The sequence below is a fragment of the Arvicanthis niloticus genome, chromosome 6 (assembly GCF_011762505.2).
Source record: "Arvicanthis niloticus isolate mArvNil1 chromosome 6, mArvNil1.pat.X, whole genome shotgun sequence".
Taxonomy (NCBI): domain Eukaryota; kingdom Metazoa; phylum Chordata; class Mammalia; order Rodentia; family Muridae; genus Arvicanthis; species Arvicanthis niloticus.
In genome coordinates, this window is record NC_047663.1 from 5,702,537 (window position 1) to 5,722,449 (window position 19,913).

General features: G+C 43.9%; 1 pseudogene; it reads left to right on the forward strand.

Moving 5' to 3' along the window:
* Positions 1–10,429: 10,429 nt before the first annotated feature.
* On the forward strand, positions 10,430–11,856 carry LOC117711100 (signal peptidase complex subunit 1 pseudogene; annotated as a pseudogene).
* The last annotated feature ends 8,057 nt before the right edge of the window (positions 11,857–19,913 follow it).

Sequence of the window (19,913 nt, forward strand, 5' to 3'; positions counted from 1 at the left end):
CTGGCCTTGAACTCAGAAATCTGCCTGCCTCTGCCTCCTAAGTGCTGGGATTCTCGGGCTTTTCTCCTGACATTTTGAGTCAGAAGATTGGGTACATGCAAGGCACTACAGAACTTCAGTGAGCCCTCTTTGGCAATAAATGCTTGTAATCGTGTGTGTGCGTGTGTGCGTGTGTGCGTGTGCGTGTGTACATGGACAGGATAAGAGGATTACGGGTTTTCAGAAGTTCTTGGCCAGCCTTGGCTACACAGCAAGTTTAAGGTCAGCCTGAGTTACAGGCAGACTCTGTCTCATAGTACAGGATTTCCCTGAGTGAAACTCTATGTTAATTCAGAGATGATGGGGCACCATGCGCTGCCACTGAACGAAGGGACTACCCTCTGACTTCTGCTTGCCTTGCCCAAGGATGGCAAGAGTACAGGAGACATCCACACTCCTTGATGTGCTACTCTGTAGTTTTCATCTTCCTTGACATCTTTATTATTTAGACATATATCTTGTGTATGACTATCCCATAATCCCCCTCTCCCATCTATTTGTATGTGTCTGGTCCATGCCTGCTGCCAGAGTTCAGATCAGAGGATCACATCCCCTGGCAACAGAGTTGCAGATAACTGTATGCTTGGGGAATTGATCCCAGGTCTTGTCTGAGAACTGCAAGTGCTCTTAGTGGCTGAGCCATCTCTCCAGACCCCTGATCTTAACTTTAGACAATTGTCCTGTTTTCTTGTCAATGCCACTGAACTGGTAAAGACCCTTACTCAAATTCTTTGGTCAAATTAAGCAAGCTTTATTTTCTGTCAGACAGCAATATCTCCCTAAAGCAGGGTTTGGGAAAATGACGTTGAATGTAGGAAAAGCTGGGACTTATATAAGCAGAAAATTGCAAAGCTAGAGGGTTTCCAAGGTTTTCTGGTTATGTAGGAACTTGGTAGAACATTTCAAAATTACTTGGCCGAACATATTATCAAGATGGAGGTCAAGGTATAGGGTGTGGAATGTAGCAAATTTCAGAAAATGAGTCAAGACCTGGTCAGATGCAAGCTTTACAGAAAACAGGAATGAACTTGTTCTGACCTTTTCATCACTGACTCGAGAGTGCTAGGATTCTAGGCACAAGCCACCACACCTCATCCTTCTAGAGGCCATCCTGGTCAGGAAAGGGCCTGGCTGACCACTTCAAGAGCATTTATGGGATGAGCTCTGCCTTCTCTGGAAGAGCAAGACTTCCCTCCATCTCTGTCCTCTCTCATAGTGCGCATTTGAATTCATTCAACAAATTGGAGTTCTTGCTCTTCCTCCACTGTAGAGGTTTTCTGTGTCAGTAGATTTTGGTGCTATATATACAAATGCTAAATTCTGAACCCCAAGATCTGGTGGCCCCCAATGAGCAGATTCTCACATACACCAGCCTTTGCTGTATATACCTTGTTTTCTCATTTAGAGCTACATAAAATTGGCTACAGCCAAGTACTGGTCCAGCCATGCAGGTGGGCCACGTTCAGTTACCAGGCTAGGCCCATGAGGAGAAAGAGGAGGAAGAGAGGAGGGAGGAAAAGGACAGGGGGTCTCTATTAGATGTGATCGACCAGGAGTGTGAGGCAGGGGGAATGCCCGCTGAGGAGGGACTGACAGAGCAGAAATAACCCAGGTAAGACTCAAACAGCAAGTGCTTACAGACTGCAGCTGGGGAATTAACAGTCTAGCTAGAGACAAAGACCCAGGAATTGTGCTAAAGATGATTAAAAAACAATCCATAGGACTCTGTCTTGATTACTGAGGGGCTGGTCGGGTCATATTAATAACTAATAGAGTTATTAAATAACATTTAAAGAGAATTTACAGGACACTGAGTGCCTAATCTGGACTGAGATGAAATAAAACACAGTTCAGGTTTCAAAACCAGCTCTGACTTGGCCTCCAGTACCTACACATCCAGATGTATCAAAAACTTGTTATCTGTTTGTTCCCGAGACAAACAAACATTACAAAAGGTGTTTTAACCCAGCCTTTGGAGCTATGGAAATGCCCTGTGAGGTACCTGACCTGATTGGTCCCTATAGCCCACCTGTCTGAGGGCTGAGGTAGCTACCGCTTGTCTAATGACAAAAAGCAAACAAGTTAACTCTGGATCAAGATCTTACAGTCACTACATGGTTAAGACACTACTCAGGAAACACCAAAATGCCAGCCGTCTAATGACTGCATGACCTGGTACCAGGCCCTCTTCCTGATCCAGTCTGCTATCCTCTGGCCTGAAGTCACACTCAGGTGCTCACCCCGGAGTGTCATGAGAGGAAAAATGAGCCCAGGTCCATGGGAGCTATAGCAGTTACCTTAGCAGGAACATTCTGGGTCCAAGCCAGCTATGTAAGCAGAACTGATTGATCTGGCTCTCAGATGGGGAAAAGGGAAGTCCACCACCATACAGATGGACAGTTGCATGGGTATAAAAGGCAAATTCATAGGCCACTGTACTTTCCCATGAGGCTTTGTTATATTCCTAAGAACCACAACTCCCAGCATCCCCTTACCTGGTTTTTGGGCAGGTGGGGCTTTCCAGTTAATTCTGGAGATATCATTCCCTCCTCCAGTTGTGTCTCAGGTCAAATCTTCCACTCTATTTTGGGGATTTGTTTGTTTTTTGATGTAATAACCATCAGCTTCATGGTACCCAGATGGGGATTCTCAATTAGTTATTGTAACAATGGTGTAACAGTCACTGTAAATTAGTACATGCAGGAGGGCTAAAGGCCCTGTGATGGTTGACATCAGAGTATCAGTCTAGAAGGACAGGCTACCAGTTCATCAGATTACAATCCCTAATGTTTTGTACAGAAACAACCTTTTAGAAGCCATATGATAACTCTGTTTCTGCATAAAGCAGGTCAAGTGCCCTGAATAAAATAGTAGAACTATTTTAGTTAATCAATCTGCCGGTTGACAAATCTGGGCCCACTTCTCTGGTATGTCAATTGGCCTTTAAGTAGCCACTTTGTCCCCTATCCCAGAGAGTTATTTATTTTTTCACTTAGCATTTCAGCCTGTTGGGTGACAGGGTAAGGTGGTGCAGGGAGAGGACCGGGGGCGAGGGATGACATTCTTCTCTGTAACTACTTCTAGCTGACATTAGGGCACTGAAGCCAGGGCCCAGGGAGACTGAAAGCTTAGTCAAAGGCTGAGCCATGGGGCATTTATCAGAAGCCTCTGATAAGCTGGCCACGCCGGAGAGACAGGGAGCAGTCACATAGGCTGGACTGGTTTGTATCAGTTTTCAGCAAGTCCAGGATTCAGTCCTTTGCAGTCCACAAGTGATCCTTGGATGGAGCCTGCCAGCAAGTGAGAATCTGCTGAAACAGATACAGACTAAGAAAGATGCTACATTTTCCTTATAATTGGGGAAGGAGAGGAATCCCAAGACAGGGAGAAATCCCATTCTCAGGAAACTTAGGTTGTATAACTGGAGTCCATTTGACCTGAGAGGCAGATCCAAGTCTTATGACTTCTTTGATGCCCTGAAGCTTACAATGCAGTTTTACTTTACAAAAGAAAATATGTTAGCATTACCATTATACTGAAATCCACATTGTAGAAAAAGTAGGTAACAGGTGTCTGTAAAAGAACAGTAGACTCGATGCTTTTGCGTCTTAGCAAAAAATATAGCTTCATGTTAAAAATCGTGAACTTTTTTTCACCCTCCAGAGCCACATATACAGATTGGGCAGAGCTGTTTCACCCCAGTGAGATGCATCTTTAAGTCTATACTTAGAAGACAAGGGAAAGAAATTCAAAATCTTGAGTTGGTGACTAAACAGGAAGCAGTCAGTGCTCTCCCAGCCTGTCAGAATTCCATTCATGAATGCTTAAACTCTGACCTTTTGAAATCACAGCATAACAGTAACATAGAAGAAAGAAATCTGGGACACTTTTTTAACCTTTATGTACCTTAAGCCATTCTTCTGAGAGCCCCCAGAATTTATTTAAGCCTTTCTAGTCTCAAACTTTTATATATTTTAGAACTTTTTTCATCCAACTGTTTACCAGAGATATGAGTAGTTATTACTGAGAGATCATTGCAAAACTTATTTCATTAGTGGAACGTTACACCTGAAACCTGTTTCTCCTTTAATATGAAGCCTATGAGCAAGGCAAACCTGTTTGCCTTCTGAAATAAGAGACCTAGTAGATTTAACTTACTTATAAACTGTTGTGGTAAATCTCTGACCCAAATAAGTCCGGTCAAGGAAAACACAACTTAATATTTATGATTATAAACTTCAAGCCTAGATTGGGCAAATTTACCATTGCACTACTCTATACCCCAGCTATGAGATCCCTTATAACTTGTGGTTTTTCTAGGCCACGTTCTTCTCCTCTGTTGTCCTTCTACCTCCTGCTCCTCTGTCATCTCCATAGCCTCTCCTCAATTTCCTCTTCTGACTCCTCCTCTTCCGACTCCTCCCCTAAGCCTTTTTCTCAACCTCCCCTTCTACTGCCCAATCACTGGCTCTATTTATTTTACAAATACAATTGGACAGAAGGTTCACAAGATTCACTCCTCTTCGGCAGCCCCTCCCAGGAGTGGAACTACCATCAAAACAAGAGGCTAGGGCTATCCACAACAATAAACTAACAAGAGAGTTGCAGCCTTGGGAGAAAAAGCTAGTTGCTTGTTGTTCCTTAGCTGATAAAGCTACAGTTAGCTTAGCTGTCAATATGATCAGAGACCTGTGAAGAATAAATTATAATCCAAATGGCCTATGTACCAATTAACATGCCAGAGACTAGTCCATAGTCCATCACCTAGACAGTCATCCCAGCCTCATGTGGTCTCCATGACATTGAGGGCAGAGGTACCAGGCATGAGTGTTTGGTCAGGCCTAGAAGATGAGAGACTTATCTGTGGAGGAGAATCATGGGAAGGACGTATTTTGCAGGCAAGACACTGGAGCAGTATTACCCAGTAGTTAGTGGTATTACAACCTAGGTGGAGTTTGTGGTTCTGTCTATTATCTTCCTGTAGATGTTGGGGGTCACTCACTGCTAGGATCTGAACAAGTCTGTCATGGTAATGCCATATTTAGCAGACCTCTGACAGGCTTGAGGGCTAGTATTGATTAAGCATATCTGAGTTAAATAATCCTTCTCTGTTCTTAGTTACTTCTTTTAGCCTATACAGGGAAAACACATATAAAAAGCTAAATAGAGCACTTTTTAAAAGTTACATTAGTATTAGCATGATTATAAACATAGTGACAGCACCTCAAAGCTTGATCATCTTTAGCAGTTTAGTATAAAAATAATAATTTTTGAAGTGAAGCTCTTTTAGGATCAAGATAAGACTTTAAAACCATAAACACAATTTATGAAGAGACTGGGAACTTTCCTGATCCTTACATGCTGTATCAGTATAGAACACAAGACTTTCCTATATGACTCAGTTTACCAAAATAGCTACAACTTAAAAATGCTAGCAAAAAGCAAGGAGGTTAGACAGATATCCAAATCAAACGTTGCTTTCCTGAATACACTTTATATAAGGAAAGACATTCTCTAAGTCAGTGGTTTTCAACTTTCTAATGCTGTGATCCTCTAACACTGTTTTTTCATGTCATGGTGACTTCCAATCATAAAATCGTTCTCATTGCTTGTTTACAACTCCAATTTTGCCATTGTTACAAATCACAATGTAAACATCAGACATCCTGGCAACTCTAGGCTCCCCTGTGAAAGGGTCTTTCAACTCCACAAATATCTTGACCCATAGGTTGAGGAGATGTTTCAAGTTCTTTTCCAGACTACTTAAGGTCATTCTCTTACTGTAACATAAGATAGGAATACTTCAGTCTCTGGTGTTTAGTTGGGGCTTTAATTTTTAGTCCTTTATTTATCTATTTGTTAAGATCATATTAATAAAGACATTATAATAAAGTAGCCCATAAACTTTAAAATGTCCCATAGCCTTATAAATTTAAATATGTTTAAAAGCTGTTTCTTAAAAATATCTAATCATTTCACTTGAATTTTCTGTAAAACTGCAAAAACAATTTTAAAGAAGTTTAAAATGTCTCAACTGCATGTTTTTGTAATTTCAAAATCAGTACTCTTTGAAAGAGTGAAGACAAAGAGCACAACCATAACTTTCAGAAGACAAAACCAAGCTCTAACAGCGCAACAAGGTAATGTCTCTAAAATCAACTCAAGTGGGTGACTCTTGTGTTACAAGGTTTGGCTCTCGGGAAGGGACGGTCTCGTAGAGGGACACATGGAGATACAGTCTTTATACCTTCCTAAACAAGCATTGTTTTAGATCCTATCTTTTATGAACCTCCTTTTTTAAGGCAGGACAGAAGTTCTACAAAAATCTTTTCCCAATTTAAAAGCATCTCTGGAGATCTGTTTCTTTGGTCAGCTCGTATCACATGGCTGCCCTTAGTCAGAATGGTGGTAGAGCCCTGTGACTTCAATCCTAGCAAAGATGGTGACCAGCCATGTGGTTTTTATACCTCCACGTGGAATGATGCTACGCAGTCCCTTTGAGCGTAACTAAACATACACTTTTAACTACCCTGAGTTACAAGTTTTAAGTTAACTTTTTGTTACAGATATTAGATTTTTAACCATATATGATAACTTCTAAGCCAATAATCCTTTTCATTTCTGACCCTGGACATAGTCTTTAAAAGCAGGCCTGGGTCTGAAAAGGGGTGAGCCATAACCAATTCCAGAGAACAGACAAAACAACCTTTAAGCTCACCCAGTCAAACACACAATAGCTGGCTGTAACAGTAGGAGTTGAGGTATAAACAAGACACATAGACCACAGTAAACCCAGGCGCTCAAGTGAGACCATTCAGAAACAAGCATGCAACAGCCACGTTCCTTCATACATTTAAGTGAGACCAGGAGCAGAAAGTTCTTGGAGGCCTGGCACCTTGGGGTTATAAGAATTTTCAATATCTAGGAACTATAGTGATATTTCATGAGACTGGGAGCCTCAGCATGGATTTGAAAGCCAAGGAAGACTCGGAGTCGTGCTGCCTCTGATTGATTCCTAGCTTTTGGGCTGTACAAGGATTGGTGGACCTCTGAAGAAGACTCCAATTGTTATTGTCTCGTGTTCTCTACTGTCATTGGCTAGATGTTTTTTGTCGTTGCTTTTGCTTCGTGTCTTGGCTTGTGTGTCTGGTCTATCTTTGAGTGTTCTGACTTGGAGAGATATGGAGCCCTTCACCCAAGCCTACTGTACACCAGGTGGCTCCTGTGCTGCCCTGCCTCCTGGTTAGACTTTTGAAAACACCCAGAGTCCCAACTCCAAAGAGAAGCCAGTAATTAATCGTGCTACCACACTACTGTACCCACAAAACTGGGATTCAGCAACTGTATCGAGAGTCCAGTAGAACCCTGGCTTCTCGGTAAGCATTAGAAAGAAGAGCTGTTTTCTAGAAGCTCTTTGACTCGGAAGAAGTCAGTGTAGAAAACAGTGATTGTTTTCCGTTATCTTTAGAGTTGCCAACAGGTGTCTATAAAACAGGTGGACTACCCTCATGACTTCAAGTCACAGAAAAGCTATGGCTTTGGGTTTAAAAGCACAAGCATTCTTTTCTCTGTCTGGAGGATGTGCAGATTAGACAGAGACGAGAAGCACCTTTAAGTCTATACTTAGATGACAATCAAACAAAATTTAAAAGCTTGAGCTTGTGACTGACTCTAGTAGTGTCAGTGCCGGCTCATCAGAACTCCACTGATCAATGTTAAAACTCTCAACTTTTGAAATCTTAGTGCAACAAGAGCATGGAGGAGAAAGAAATCTGAAAGTCTGTCCCATTACCTTAAATCACTTCCTTACACCTTTACAACTTGCACTTACATACCTTAAATCACCTTTGTAGAGCCTCAGACCTTACATACCTTAGAACACTTTCTTAGACCCTCACAACTTACATGAACTTAAAACCTTTTCCTCTCCCTCTATTCATTTAGCAGAGACATTAATAGTTATAATATGAAGCCTGTTAGCAAGGCAATACCTCCTTTCTCAGCAGCAGATCCAGTATCTCTATAAAAAGCAAGGCCGGATTTTTACATCTAAAATAAACTAACAGGGTAGCTGTAGTCTTGGAGAAGAGGCTGAATGCCTGTTATTGCCAAAGCTATAGTTAGCTGTCAACATTACCAGAGATCCGAGAATGTAAATTATAGCAGGAAGTATAATCCAAATGGCCTGTATATCAAATAAAATGGCAGAGTCTTACCTACTATCTAGATGGTTACCCTAGGCTCCCATGATCTCGATGGCTTCATTGGGAGGATAGATCCCAGGGCAGTGTTAGTCTTCAATGTCAGGTCCAAAGGATGAGAGGAGGTCCCGAGGAGGAGGAACCTGGGGGACTTGGCTGCCTTGTTTAGACAAAGTGGGGCAATCAACTCTCCAGGACTCTGCTTGTCCACAATTTAGGCAGGGTCCTGGTAACAGGTGAGGCATAGACTAATTCTTCCCAGTGGTTAGAATAACCACAACCCGGGTAGTCTGTGCCCCATTGTCGTCTTTGATGACCACTTCTAGGGGATGACATTTCTGTCTATCAAAGAAAACTTTTTCATTAAACATTTTAAATGCCATATTCAGCAAATCTCTGAAGAGTTTGAAGATCATAACCTACTAAATATACTTGATGCTGCAGGCTTAACCGTGAAAACACACACTACAAACACAAAACACACACTATGGCTACAAGCACAGTTCTGAGAGCACAAAGAGTTTGATCCTTTATGAGGTGGCTATCAACTTGCATGTATTAAACATCTTTAACAGTCCATAATAGGTTAGTAGCTCTTATAATGTTAGGATTTACTTTTTTATCCCTGGTAGGTTTAGCCTTAAAAAACAGTAATTGTTAAATTGAGACTCCTTTAGTATCAAAATAAAACTTTAAATCATGAACACAGCCCACAGGGAGGCTAGCAACCTTACTTTCCTGGTGCACCATTGCAGATTATCACAGCTTCTTGTATGACTCAGTTTATCAAAATGGCTAAAGTTTAACAAGTTTAGCAGAGACAAGGAGATAAGACATATATATATATATATTTAATTTTTTTTTGGCCCCTTCCGTTCTCCCTCTTGCTCTGGCCTGCCTTTCTTCCTTTCTTTCTTTCCTGTATATAAGTACACTGTAGCTGTCTTCAGACACCCCATAAGAGGGCATCATATCTCATTTCGGGTAGTTGTAAGCCACCATGTGGTTACTGGGATTTCAACTCATGACTTCCGGAAGAGCAGTCAGTGCTCTTAACCACTGGGCCATCTCTCTAGCCCAAGACAAATGTTTTTAAGTCAGTCTCTGTGAGCCTGAATAGTCCTTAGATAAGGAGAGACATTGTATGGGCTGTTTGTCAGGCTTCTTGGGTCACTGTCTTGCTGTATCATAAAATAGGAATATCTGTGTGTCTCATGTTTATTTCGTGTTTGGTGTTTATGGCTATGGCCCTATTAAAGTGGAAGTTTCTGGTTGTGTCGTGCGATGCAGACTGACGTGGTGTTTTACTAAGGTAAGACCCATGGGAGGAACATGGCTTTTGGAGAGAGTATAAATAGGACTCAATGGACAGTGCCAGGGCGCTTGCGTAGCTAGCCTGCAACGCTTGTTGGCCTCACATCTTCGTTTCTTTGAGAAAGGCATGGCAGAGAACTTCTCCAGGCATCCTGGCTGGTTCTGGTCACTCCCGATGACTTCAGCCACTTCAACAGAGGCCTGGTTGTTTCTGCTGGACTGTGCCACCACTGCTGATTGTGTTGGTATCCTGATAGTACTAGGCTGGACTGCTGGTATCCTGACAACAGAGACTGGAATCGGCCCCAAGAACTACTTCTAAGCAGGTCCACACCCTTGTCCTAGTTACCACCTGTTCTTCCTACCTCTGAACGGTGGGCTAGAAGCGGGGGTCCCAGCACTTGAGTACCCTTATTGAAGAGTAGTTTTACACCCTGTTTAGCCATGTATTTATTTGTTTAGATTACATATTAATAAAGACATAATATGAAACACTTTATAAGCTTAAAATGTCCCATAGCCTTATAAATTTAAATACTTAAAAAAAATGGCCATTTTTTTTCATTTAAAGTTTTTGTAAAACTCCAAAATTTCCTCTTAAAGACCCTCAACTGGGGGCTCCTGTAATATCAAAAATAAGTGCCCTTTTTAAAGTATCTTTTTTTTTTACTTCAGGAGGGAAGAAACAGGGCATAATCACAATCAAGACAGAGCAAAGGAAAACTCCAACAGTGCAAACAACTCAATGGTTAATGTCTGGGCTTTAATCACAATCCCCGGGTCTTCCCTAAGGAACTCTCTAGCCCCACCCACCCACAGCAGCACGTGCTTTTTTTTTTTTTTTTTTTTTTTTTGGTGGCTCTAGCAGGCTCCATTTCCTGTGCCTGTCACATGGCACCAGCATTTCCAAAACTGCTGGAGTCCATCTTCTGGGCTCTCTTTAAGAACTCCAGACCTGCCACACAGTGCCAAGTCTCAGCTGCTCTATATGACCTCTTCATGACTTTAAAAGCAGAACCACCAGGTGATCTTTCCATTACCAACTTTGTCTGCCAACATACGGCACACTCTAGTCTATAAATGCACGGAGGCCTCCGCCCCGCCGGCTCAGCGCTCGCTCCGCAGGCCCCGGGCCGGGCCTAACCACGGGTCGCCCGCGCCTGCCGCTCTCTGGCCGGCGAGCTCTGCAGCAGCCACGTAGTGCCACAACCCCCTAGTCTGACCGTGCCTCCCTCCGCCAGAGAGCCACGCGCAGCAGGCGCCACGGGGCAACCCCGCCGCCCGGGTCCTCCCTGAGAAAAGGCCGTCGCTATGGAGACGTGGAGCGCGCCGTTAAGCTGGGGAGGCAGAGCCCGCAAGTGATTCCCACCGCAATTGCGGCTCCGGGTGGTCATGAGCACTGACCGGCGCACATGCTCCGGCCAGGTCGCTGCCCCAGCCCTCGGGAGCAGTGTGCAGGGGCCTAGGAAAGCTAAGAAACCTACCTCCCTTGGTGATGGCGCGGGGAGGGCCAGGGGTTGTCCGTGCCCGTCGGAGACTTCCGCTTCCGGGGCCACGGCGGAAGTGAGGCGCTTGGCACCGGCCTGGTTGCCTTCCGTGTGCTTCCCCGCAAGCCATACTCCTTAATAATCGGCAACCCGCGTTTCACGGTCGATATCGGTCTTCTGCAACCATGCTGGAACACCTGAGTCTGCTGCCCACCCAGATGGATTACAAGGGGCAGAAGCTAGCTGAACAGATGTTTCAGGGGATTATTCTTTAATCTGCAGTAGTTGGGTTTATCTCTGGGTACGTGGCTGAACAGTTTGGGTGCACTGCCTACCTACTTATGGCTGGATTTGCGTTCTCGTGTTTGCTGACACTTCCTCTGTGGCCTGTCTACCGCCGCCATCCCCTGAAGTGGTTACCTGTTTAAGACTTAGGCACAGAAGACAAGAAATCAGGGGACAGAAAAATTAAAGAGGCATAACAATAACTGGTTGGGGCTCTGCTGATTCAACACCTGCTTTCGTCTCCTGTGAGATGAGCTGAGTTACTTTCATAACCAAAACATGAGTTTAAACCACTTACATTCTTTCAGCACAGTTGTTTCAAGATCTAGTCCTGGCTTAGTTTCTAATCCAAATGTATTTTAAGTTATAACTATTATATACCGTCTCTTCATAAGCTTGTTATGGAGAACAGGAGATACACATATGCAATGCCTCCTTCAGGTGTGTATAATGAATAAACACCTCATAACTCTTAAAAAAATGCATGGAGGTACAGCTTTAATACATTATTAAATATTGTTTTAAAGTCATATCTTTCATAAACCTTGTTTTTATAATTTTGTTTTCAGAACAAGAATTATTGTACAGAAATCCAAACTATCTTGGAGACCTATTGTTAACTTCTTGGTTTATACCATGTGGTTACTTTTATTCAGTAAGGCAGTGAAGTCACATGACATCCACCCTCTCTAACACTAGCAAAAATGACTGCCAGCCACGGGGCTGCCTGTAGCCGCCCGCGGCCACAAGTCAACTGGATTCACCTGAAAGGGGGGCTGGGAATGAAAGGGGCTGGAGGGCAAGAAGAGATGAGGCCAAGACAAAGTTCTCTGATCAAGGCCCAAAGCTTTAATGTTGAGCTCTCAATTTAAAGGGGAAGACCCAACCCACAACCCCTCCTGGTTCCAGATGGGTGGGATAATCCATAGTCGTTCCAGGTCACGGTCAGAGATGTCTCAAGGCAAGCCCAGGGGCAGTTCTGCTTCTGTGTTCCGGGCAGCCAAGGTGGGTAACTCCACCTAGATCCCCTGTCACTTGACCTTGTTGTGGTAAACAAGGTCTCTTCAGGCTTGCTCATGGTGGGGGGGAAGGTACAGTTTCCCCCGTTTTGGTTAACTTAAAAAGAAAAGAGAGGTGAAACAGGAATAGGGTCGTCGTTGTGGTGATATCTGGCTACTTCCTGCTGACATTGGGGGCGACGTGTCTCTAGGGGGAACCTAGAAGAATGGGTATGGGGGATGTAGGAGAGTTGGCTGTGTCCTGCTGTCCAGGGTTTATGGAGCCCATCTGAGGATAGGTCAGGAGGAACAGGTCCAGTAGAAGCAGCTGTGTGAGGTATTCCATCTGGGGTACCAAGTAGCCGGGCTTGTTGGGAGAGATCTTTGTGTGAAGGCAACTTATCTGCTTGAGACACAAGGTTCAAACGTTAACAGCAATATGATTATCCAAGCCGAGTAGGAAATAAGGTTGAAGGTGGAACTGTTTTAGTATCTCATCCAACTGCTGGTTGACAGGGATCAGATACAAAGTCTATGACTACTCAGGCTGGTAGATTTCAACAAAAGCTGTCTGTTTACAATAATTTATAGCCCTCTGTTTCAGTGTTTTTCCATGGAGACCTAAGACTCTGAGCAGGCAAATAAGCCAGGCCTATTGCTGAATTTTAGGCTTATAGCTGATTTTAGGCCTTCAGAGTGAAGCAGGGCTGTCCCTGAAGTCTCCTCTCTTTTCCAAGTATAGAAGGACTTTGGCAATTCTAATCTTACCCAGGTGGGGATAGAGGCCTGACCTCCAATAATTAAAGGGAACCTTGTAATGGCTCCAGTCCTCTTGTCGTTGTCCAGTAAGGCCTGAGGGCCATACCCATCCCGATGTCTTTTTCCTGGAGAGGGGATACTTTTGACATCAACCCCTATGCAGTCAGGCTTGTCCCTCAGGGAACCCAGAAACATATTTTTAACTTTTATTTATATTCCCTTGTGCTTAGCCTCGCAGCCTTAGCAAGAATTCAGATCGCCAGACAGAGGGGGTTCTGGGTGGCCCCTCTCTGCTTGGTCTAGGGGCGGAAGCCCCCTCTTTTAGGTTGGGTGGAGATGAGACTTGGGAACACCCTGGATAGAGTAACAACCTTATCTAGAGTCTTGGGTCCTCCATGGCTAACACATGATAATGTGTCTGACTAAATTTTGTCATCAGATTCTTCATTATCAGAATCATAATTATTAAGCTCAAGATCTGTGTCCACTTGACAGACCAATCTTTCAGGCAGCCATCGGGCTCCATTTTCTTTTTCTGAAAAAATACAGACTGATCCACGACCCCAAATTAAGACAGGGTCAGGACCATTCCAAGAATTAGTTAGAGGGTCTCTCCATTTGACCCTGGCAAATGACCTGGAAGTGACTGGATGCCAGTGGCAATCTGCCGCAGACTGACCTTTAACATCAGTTTGCAGAAAACTTAAAACAAATAACACAAAAGCAAGATGTGCTTTTGGTGACCTTGGAGGTTATAACTCTCCCCCTTTAGTTTTAAAAAGCCAATTTTTTAGAGTGCGATGTGCACGTTCAACGATTCCCTGTCCCATTGGGTTATAAGGAATTCCAGTTTTATGTTCAATACCAAATTCTTTACAAAAGAAAGTAAAGTTGTTACCAGCATAAGCTGGCCCATTGTCTGTTTTGAAAACTTTAGGCAATCCCATAGAATTAAAGGCTTGTAGGCAATGATCAATTACATTTCTAGAGGCTTCTCCTGTATGTAGAGAAGCAAAAAGGAATCCTGAGCAAGTGTCAATACAGACATGTATATATTTCAATTTTCCAAATTCTGCATAATGGGTTACATCCATTTGCCAAATATGATTGGGCTTAAGGCCTCTTGGATTAACGCCTAAATGGGGAGCTGGGGATAAGGTAAGACAGTTAGGACACTGTTTTACAATCATTCTAGTTTGCTCCTTAGTGATCTTATGTCGGAGCCTTAAAGTGTGACTAGAGAGATGAAACTTTTCATGATCTCGCTTAGCCAGAGCAACAGGATCCAAAATTAATGCTTCTCCTATTAAAGCTCTGTCAACACAATCATTGCCAGCAGCTAAAGGCCCAGGAAGACCAGAATGAGCTCTTATATGGCCAATATAAAAGGGATTTTTTCTGGTAAGAATGAGGTTTTGTAGTCGAGAAAACAAAGATCCGGCTCGAGTATTGAACTGCAATACACCACAAGTTTCTAACAAGGGGACAGACTGAGCTACATATAGGCTATCGGTAAAGAGGTTAAAAGCATCACTTACCGACTGAAAAACATTTAGAACTGCTGTCAGTTCTGCTAGTTGAGCAGAGAGTCCAGGTGTCTCTATGACTACCTGTTGATTATTTAAAAGATACCCTGCTCGTCCTTTAGAGGATCCATCAGTAAATATTAAAAGAGCATTATGTAAAGGCTGCAAAGAAGTCATGTTAGGAAATATAACCTCATGTACATTTAAAAACTGTATCAATTTATCTGGAGGATAACGATTGTCTATAATGCCATTAAATCCTATTTGAGCAAGCAACCAATCTGTACTATGTTGCTTTAACCAAGTATTTTGATCTGCACTAAAAGGCTGAATAATGGTGTCTGGCTCTTTGCCAAAATAAGTCACTGCCTGTTTCCTTCCAAGTACATACAATCATATGGGCTACTGCCTCATAATACGGTAGGATGTTACGTTTAGAGGATATCTTTGAATGTATCCACATGAGGGGAGCCTTTTGCCACAACAATCCTGTAGGTGTGTAAGTTGTATTAAAAATTAACAAATGTAAAGGTGAGGAATAATCTATGTAAGTAACAAATTGTTCCTCAATGGCTCTTTCTACTTGTTGTAAGGCCAACAATCCTTCTGGGTTTAAGGATTGAGGGGAGGTAGGATCAGCACTCCCCTTGAGAATATCAAATAAAGGTTTCAATTCTCCTGTTGTAAGCTTCAAGTAGGGACGAAGCCAATTGATATCACCTAACAGCTTTTGAAAATCATTTAGAGTTTTTAGACAGTTCCTGCGGATGATTATCTTCTGGGGACAAATGACTTGATTTGTAAGCCTAAAGCCTAAATAATCATAAGGCTCCCGAGTTTGTACCTTTTCAGGAGCTATTTGTAATCCTTTATCAGCTAATGCTTGCTGTAAATCTCTATAGCATACAAGCAACTCCTGAGGATCTTTCCCACCTAAAAGAATGTCATCTGTGTAATGGCTGATGTACATCATTGGCCATTGCCGTCTTACAGGCTCAATGGCTTGTGCCACAAATTTTTGACATAATGTAGGGCTATTAGCCATGCCCTGAGGAAGAACTACCCATTGATACCTTTTCATCGGCTCCTTGAAAGTAACAGAAGGAACACTGAAAGCAAATCTCTTGCAATCCCGAGGATGCAAAGGAATAGTGAAAAAACAATCTTTCAAATCTACTATTATTTTATGAAACCCTTTGGGAATGGCCACTGGAGATGGCAGCCCAGATTGTCGAGCTCCCATAGGTACCATGGTTTCATTAACCTTTCTTAGATCTTGCAACAATCGCCATTTCCCAGATTTTTTCTTGATAACAAATATTGGAGTGTTCCAAGGTGACTGAGATTCTACTATATGCCCTGCCTCTAATTGCTCCTGCACAAGCAATGAAGCAGCTTCTACTTTTTCTTTAGACAATGACCACTGATCAACCCACACTGGGACGTTATTAAGCCATTGAATTTTATCTGCATGGGATGCAGGCAAGACAGTGGCCATTATGGAAAATACCCTAAGCCTCTAGAGTTAGTATGAGGCTCGGATGCTTTAAAAGTTTTAATACCTTGCCCTTCTCTTCCTAGTCCTTGGCCAGGCAAAAATCCTTGTCTTAGCATTTGTTTAGTCACTATTTCATTAGGGCTGCACATCATAAGACCCATTTGTGACAAAAGATCTCTTCCCCAGAGGGTGACAGGCAAATTCAGCATCACATAGGGCTGAATTTGTCCTGAATTGCCCTCTTCATCTCTCCAAGTTAGGAGTTTAGAACTCTGTTTCGGATTGTTAGCATAGCCAATTCCCTGAAGGTGCGTGAGCGTATCAGACAAAGGCCAAGCTGAAGGCCAGTCCTGTCCTCTCACGATCGTGATGTCAGCTCCTGTATCCATGAGACCCTCAAAACTCTTTCCCTCAATTGTTAAGAGTAGGTCTCTCATTAGTAATAGATTGAACCCAATACACATCAGAAGAACCAAAGCAATCCTGTCCTCTCTCATTCTTAACAAACTTGGAAGGGAGTGGATGCAGAGGAACCAAAACAAGTTGAGCAATTCTCTTATCAGCAGGCACAGTTATCACGCCCTGGGGGGAAGCAGCCATGATCTTAATCTCTCCCTCATAATCACTATCTATAACACCTGGATAAATTTGCAATCTTTTTACAATACTACTGTGTAGCCGCCCGCGGCCACAAGTCAACTGGATTCACCTGAAAGGGGGGCTGGGAATGAAAGGGGAAGGAGGGCGAGAAGAGATGAGGCCAAGACAAAGTTCTCTGATCAAGGCCAAAGCTTTAATGTTCAGCTCTCAATTTAAAGGGGAAGACCCAACCCACAACCCCTCCTGGTTTCAGATGGGTGGGATAATCCATAGTCAGTTCCAGGTCACGGCCGGAGATGTCTCAAGGCAAGCCCAGGGGCAGTTCTGAGATGTCTCAAGGCAAGCCCAGGGGCAGTTCTGCTGTGTTCCGGGCAGCCAAGGTGGGTAACTCCACCTAGATCCCGTCACTTGACCTTGCTGTGGCAACCAAGGTCTCTCAGTCCTGCTCATGGGGGGGAAGAGTACACTACTGCTTCGGCCTAAAAGTAATCCCCAAGTCCCTGGAGGCAAGGGCCCAAAAACTCCTGTAGGCAACGTCTGAACTCCCATTTCTGGTGTCAGTGTGGCATGGGTAGTGGAACTAAGGTCTAATCCTGCACTTCCTGGGGTTGCTCTAATAAGTTCTGAAATAGATTTCCCTGACTTGGCAACAGCTTCATGGCCCCATAAGCTGTTGGCTGTGGGTTCCTGGGGGCCTAGGGCTGGCCCCACCACTCGTTTCCCGACAAGGGACGGCCCTGATTATCTGTTTTAGCATTACATTTGTTAGCCCAATGACGACCCTTCTTGCACCGAGGACAAATTCCTGACATGCGACCTGGTTGGTAGTCCACGCCCTTTCTCCAGGGACAGTCATTTTTAAAATGACCTGTATCTCCACATTTATAACATCTTCTATCTTTACAGTTCTGTGCAAGCATTGCATGTATAGTGGTCCCCTGAAAAGCAGCAGCCATGGCCAGACCCTGATTGTAAGAGGGCCCAATTTCAGCACAAAGACCTATGTATCCATGTAAATCTGTCTTTGCTTTGTAAGGCCTGATAGCCGTGCGGCAAGCTGCATTAGCGTTCTCATAGGCCAGCTGTGTAACAAAAGGAATTCCTGACTGAGGATCTCTAAAAATTCTACCAGCTGTCTTTTGCAGCCTGTCCACAAAGTCCTGGAATAATTCATCAGGACCCTGCTTGATGCTGGATAAACTCCCATTAACATCCCCTTTAGTAGGTAACTGATTCCAAGCACGGCGAGCAGCCATTGCAATCTGTGCGTACACACCTGCAGGCAGCTCGACTTGATTAGCATTCCCTTCATATTGACCTTCTCCTAAAAGCATGTTCAAGTCCCAGCTAGGGTTACCCGCCTGAGCATTCATCTCGGCAGTTTTCTTACTAGCCTCACACCATTCTGAGCTCCAAAGCAAGTAATCTCCTCCTGACAAAGTAGCCTTACACAAAGTTTTCCAATCTTGGGGTGTTAAATTTGATTCTACCACAGTATCCAATAAAGCTTGTGTGAAGGGCGCCGTAGGCCCATATTGAGAAACCGAAGTTTTCAACTCTTTTATCACTTTAAACTCCAATGCCTGATATTGTCTAGTTCTTTGGTTCTGTTGATCAACTACTTCCACTACAGGAAACGCTAACACGTCAGATGTATCCTGCCCATCCCTGCGGGCCTGACTTACAACTCTTTCTAATGGCGATTGACAGAATCATCGCCCCTTTTTGCACCTGACTGACACTTTAACTCCTGTAGCTCGTTAGTCAATCTCTGCAGTTTAATTTCCATCTCTAATTTATACGCCTTCATGTCCATCTGGGCAGCTTCTGCTGCATCAAGGACCGTAGGTGGAGCAGAAGGTGCATAGGGAGGGGGCCATTCCTCGTGGCATTTGGAACCCCCTATTTTCAAATCAGCTCCTTTCTCTAGCTCTGATTTATTACCAGAGTTTCCGAATTCTTTTATCTGAGCTGGAGAAGGTGTACTAGGTCTACATTTCCCTGATTTAGGGTTGAGAGTGCCCCTTTTTGTACAAGGGCTTTCTGATGGGTGTTCTTGGAACTCTTCAAGCTGTGCCTGGGCAATAGCTAATGCCTGCAAGGTCTCTTTATCTGTTTTATTATCAATAACGTCTTTTACCAGTTTCCAAAGACAGAGGGTATTATAATCTGCCCTGGTGGTTTTCAAAACCTCTCCGACCGTCTCCCAGGTCTTTTTGTTCAACGTTCCTTCTCGAGGGAACCATGGGCAGCATGAATCTACCTCTGCCAAAAAATCTTCCAAAACACTATCTGACAACCCAGCTCCTCCCGTCTGAAGCAGCTCTCGAAGGCTGCAGGCAAATGCCCTTTTAGAATTCTCCTGGCCCATAATTCGCTGTCACCCCCTAGGCAGAATAGGCGTCGGGTCAACACCTATCTGAGCTAGACCTATCCCCCAAAACACACTTCCTGCAAACACGGCCTTCAAAATTTAACTAGCTCTAGCTTCAATACTGTTTGCTACTTCCTAAGTATGTGGGATACCTTCTTAGTCCTGTTTACCGTGGAGCTCCACCTAAGACAGCTTTCCTCAGCTCGGTCCCCTGTTTTCAAGTCCCATGTTGTGCGCGCCACTCTGTAGCCGCCCGCGGCCACAAGTCAACTGGATTCACCTGAAAGGGGGGCTGGGAATGAAAGGGGCTGGAGGGCAAGAAGAGATGAGGCCAAGACAAAGTTCTCTGATCAAGGCCCAAAGCTTTAATGTTCGGCTCTCAATTTAAAGGGGAAGACCCAACCCACAACCCCTCCTGGTTCCAGATGGGTGGGATAATCCATAGTCGTTCCAGGTCACGGTCAGAGATGTCTCAAGGCAAGCCCAGGGGCAGTTCTGCTTCTGTGTTCCGGGCAGCCAAGGTGGGTAACTCCACCTAGATCCCCTGTCACTTGACCTTGTTGTGGTAACCAAGGTCTCTTCAGGCTTGCTCATGGTGGGGGGGAAGGTACAGCTGCCTCCATTCTGATGGGGCATAGCAGCTAAGATGGTGGCAAGCTACATGTTTGCTTATATCCTTAGAGGAACACCAGGTGGTTCCTCTAAGACTACCTATGCATAGATTTTAACTATCAATCCTCTGTGTTATTAGGGTTAAATCAACTTTTTGTTAGAGATTTTACAGATTTTAGGCATACCCAACAAATTTACAAATCTAAGGTGCTCAAAGTTC